The following is a 4,876-nucleotide window of genomic DNA, read 5'->3' on the forward strand; positions in this document are numbered from 1 at the left end:
CCACTGCATTTAGCTTGTAGCTTCCTGTGGTTGATCAGTAGCTTCATCTGTGAAGTCAGGAAACCCAAGTAGAGCCCTAGACGAATCACATGTGTGTTAGAAAAACCTCCAATGATTAAAAGTTATTTTAGGAGAAGTTGGTATGTTAATGAGGTAATGGAAAAATGGCATGTGTTATTAGAATACTTATAACAAGGCTTGTCAACCTCAACACTACTGACATTTAGGACAGGATCATTCTTTGTCATGGGGCTATCCTGTACATGGGAAGATGTGTAGCAGTGCCTTTGGTTTCTACCCACTAGATTCCAATAGTGTATCCACTTCCCCAGTTGTGAAACAAAAGATTTCTCTAGGATTTTAAAAAAATATGTCTTGGGGAGCATACCTGACCCTGGTTAAGAATTCTTGATTTAGGATGATTTAGGATTACCCATGGAAGAAATATAGCCTCCAAAAGTCAAAGGACACATCTAAGGGCCTTAAAACATAAAAGACTTGTTTAATTAATGATTATTATCATTGTCTTTTCTGTAATAAGTATTTTGCCAAATACCAATATATAGGCATCTCTCTATATATCTATATCTATATAATTTGAAGAACTGAGAATTGACATAAGGCTGTTTAGGTTCTTTCAGCAAGGCAAAAGTATCATTTGTTTAGGCAGATGATTTTTTTCCTTGGTTTTAAATTTATTTATTTAGTTCTGTGGCTGTATGAATGTGGGTATGCACATGCTACACACATTCTACGTGTGTGTGTGTGTGTGTGTGTGTGTGTGTGTGTGTGTGTGTGTGTGTGTGTAGGTCAAAAAACAACTTGTAGGAATCAGTTCTCTCCTTTATCATTGGGCTTGGAAGCAAGTGCTTTTGCCCATCTTGCTGACCACCTTTTTTTGGTGGGGGGAGTGGGGGATAGGGTCTCATGTAGACCAGGTTGGCCTTGAACTCTTGATTTGCCTTGACTGTAATTCCCCAGCACTGGGATCATAGGTGTATGCAACCATGTCTGGCAGGCAGATGATCTAGATGCTGCCTTGGAAAGTGCATAAACTCACCTGTGCTCTACGTTGGTAGCAGGAGTCATCACAGACGTGCTTAGGGAAACAAGTCCTCTTGTCATAGTTTGCTCACCCACCTCCCTTTTTGATTCAGCGTTTCCGTACTCAGACTTTAAGTCTTGAAAAAAATCTGAGAGCTATGCCTTTTGCTTTAAAAAGTTTCATCCCACTCCCCCATCTTTTGGAATTGGTGTTATTATGGTTCTGAGTCTGAATTGGTTCTTGAGCAAACTGTGATGTTAGAAGATTACATGGTTTCTCAGACCCTGTTTTCCTTGCACTTTACCCTCCCCTTACCTATGCGTTTCTTTCACTACATGTTACCACCTCTGCAAATCCACCCCCAGGTGCTTCAAATGCCTTTTCAATATTTCTTCCCTCTCACTTTTTAAAAATAAATTAGATTTTTTTTCTCTCTGTGCAGGATCTGATTACCTCTCCACATTGTAGCTTAATGCACAGCTATTTTATGAAACTAGAATGTATTGTATTTTAATATTAAAAAATTACCTCTTTTGGTACCCAGCTGTATGAGTTTTCACATAGGTTAGTGTAACTACCATCACAATCAAGATCCATAACGGTTCTGTCACTTCAAAGACACCCTATCAGGATGCCTCTTTATAAAATTCCCAACTCTTGAATGCTAGCTACCATCCAATCTGTTCTCCACCCCTACAGTTTTGACTTTTCCCAGGAGGTCATGTAAATGGAATTATCCAGAATGTGACCTTTGAGAGCAGCTTCTTTCACTTAGCATGGTGAAATTCTTTTTCCCCTTTGGACATTCATTCACATTGTTGAAACCCATCAATGTTGTTTATATGTTTATATCAATGTTTAATACCTTTCCTTCCTGGGTAGAATTCCACACTATTAATAACCATGGAGTATTTAAAGAACATTTGGGTCATTTTCAGATTTGAGCAGTTGTGAGTATAGCTTCTGCTCAGGTCTTTGTGGAAATGTATTTCATTCTCTAGGAGTGCGACTGTTGATCATAGAATAACTTGGCCTTTTTGTTTTTCAGAGCAACTTTTAACTCTAATTGGTCTCAGGAATGAATTCGCCATTTAAACTGTAATGATTTTGTAAGTCTAAGATTTCAGGCTTTGCTTTTGAGATTTGTAGTAAGGTAGAGAGAAGGGGAGTGTTAAGGATTGGGAGTCCTGAAATCAGTGCAGCTCAAATGGGTGGCCTACTCTTGACTGTCTTATACTTGTGGGTTGTCATGCCAATTTTTCCCCAGTACATTAATTCTGACCCATGGTATTAGTACAGGAAGAGCTATTTAAATTAGATGGGTGTTTGACAAACAGCCTTCTGTTTCTGATGAGTGGATTTCCTTCTATCTCCAAATCCCATGACTATGACTGTGACTCTTATGCTTGAATCATTTTCTAGCTACATCAATTTCATGGTTGTCAGCAATGCCTAATCCATCTTCCATAGTCTGGAACTGCTCAGGCGGCAGACTCCCTTGAGGTGGGGGTTCTCCTTCTATTCACTAATGTTCATTCCTTCCATCTTTGAGCTACCTGTATGTGGTCAGAACTATTACATTTTAATTTTAACTATAGGAAAAGTTTTTGGTGAAGGAGAATATAAACAACACAGCAAGCAATACTATAGATATAAATTCCTTTTAAAAAATTGACCATTTTCGTTGCCTAAGGTTATATATTCTGAGGTTCTAAAATTCAGATTCTGTGCACATAACGATTTTTCTGCATCTCAAATACCATTGCCATACATGACTAAGTGTTCAATAAATGTTTGCTGAAATGAATGCATAAAGAAAATAATTTGATGGAAAACAAAGATCTATGTAATTTTTTTCTTTGATCACTATTTATAGCATATCTAGTGTTCTCTTTGTTTTCTGAGATTTGGATTTATATGACAAAATGTTGATTCCTATTATTTTTTTATTAGGATTTCATATTGGAAGCTTCAGAATTCATTTGTCTAGAAAAGTAGTAACTGCTCTAAATTTTGAAAAAAAATTCACTGATTATTATATAAATTGGAATATTTATGTAACTACAACATGTTTACCAGAAAAACATTCCTTCTTTAAACTCCAGATAAAATGCCACTTCAATTACATTTTCTTAAACCACCCTATACAAAATTGTTCTGTTTCTCCTAGTCCATAGATTTATTATAATGTATTTGAATCTGGTCTAGCCCTCTCAGGGGTCTGTGAATGACTTCAGGACTGGATTATGTCTCATTCTTCTTTGCAATTTTAGCATTTGTCCTAGTGTCTGATTCATTTGTGTTAAATAAAATTTGTCATATTAAGTAAGATTCCTGAGGTATAATAAAAACATTAGCTACCATTGTTCATGTATTTATATATACATGTATATATGTAGACATATGTGATTTACACTCTCATGTTTTAGGAACTGATAGGTGAACTTGAATAAAAAGAGAACCCTTTCCTGGAGTTGTATATATGGGATGAATAGATTTTTTTTAAATGGGTAGATACCAGGGCTGGAGGAATAGCTCAGCCGTTAAAGGCTAGGCTCACAACCAAAAATAAATGGGTAGATACCACCAGAACTTGATTATAACACACACACACACACACACACACACACACACACACACACACACACACACACAAACTTTAGCCAAAGGATATGGAGAAATCAAGCTGGTGTTGACCTGGAAGCTTCCTCCCTATTGGTTAGCTTTCATAGTGAAGCAAGGTATTATGCTGGCTGCTGGAGGAGAAAGGTTATCAACAGTGTTAGTCATCTGTGAATGTCATGAACTACTATAAAAACCATGCTGGAAAGATATGTCTATTGGTGAAATAATGGTATGAATGTTACGAGGGGGTAACCAATTACTTTCTTATTGGACTTATGGCATGTTTCACAAGAGAAGACTCATACATGGTACTATATATTGGCCAAAAACCTGTGGCTGATGAGGTCATAGGCTCTATGGAGAACCTACTATGATTATTTTACTAAATAGGAATAATATCAAACTACCTTCTAAATATTTATCTTTATACCTGTTGATCAGTGTAGCTCTCAACCCTCATCAGAAATGCTTCTTTGTGTGTGTGTGTGTGTGTGTGTGTGTGTGTGTGTGTGTGTGTGTGTGTGTGTGTGTATGTGTGTGTGTGTGTACCATGGTTAATATACAGACTCACAACAGGTCAAAGTGCTCAGCCCTAAATGTGACATCAATATCATACACCCACCATAAGGCTCACAGAACGTTACAGAAGAATGGGAGGAAAGATTCTAAGAGCCAGATATTGGGGAGGACTGTTAGAAAACAATATCTTCTGGACATGGCAAGGTTGATGCACTCATGAACTCACTGCAGCTTTGGTTATCTCCACAAGATCTGCACAAGATTGGGCTTATCAACACTTCATCATGGAAGGAGGAAGGGCTAATGAGGCCTCACCTCTCCCTGAGGGAATATTGACAGTAATGGTGCCTGGGGGAAAGAGAGGTCACTTTCTTCAGGATATTCCACGCATGCAGGGAAACATGCTGGGCAGATGTAGCAGGGGGCGGTGGCACATGGAAAGTCATTCACACCCAGGTGCTGCATCCGCATGGAAATGGTTTGTTATAATAGGAGATAAAGAGACAGAAAAGACAGAAAGGAGAGAGAGAAAGGAGAGGTGTGCGCACCTCATAGTGGGGAAGGAAGAAAGCAGAAGAGTGGGGGGTGCATACCTCATGGGAGGAAAAGCAGAAGAGAAATAGGAAAGGGAAGAGTTTTTCCTTAGAAGGAGGCTTGGCCCAGGGCTGCACCAAAGGGTGGGATTTC

Source organism: Peromyscus californicus, unplaced genomic scaffold (assembly GCF_007827085.1).
Source record: "Peromyscus californicus insignis strain IS unplaced genomic scaffold, ASM782708v3 Scaffold_10__1_contigs__length_136768540, whole genome shotgun sequence".
Lineage (NCBI taxonomy): Eukaryota > Metazoa > Chordata > Mammalia > Rodentia > Cricetidae > Peromyscus > Peromyscus californicus.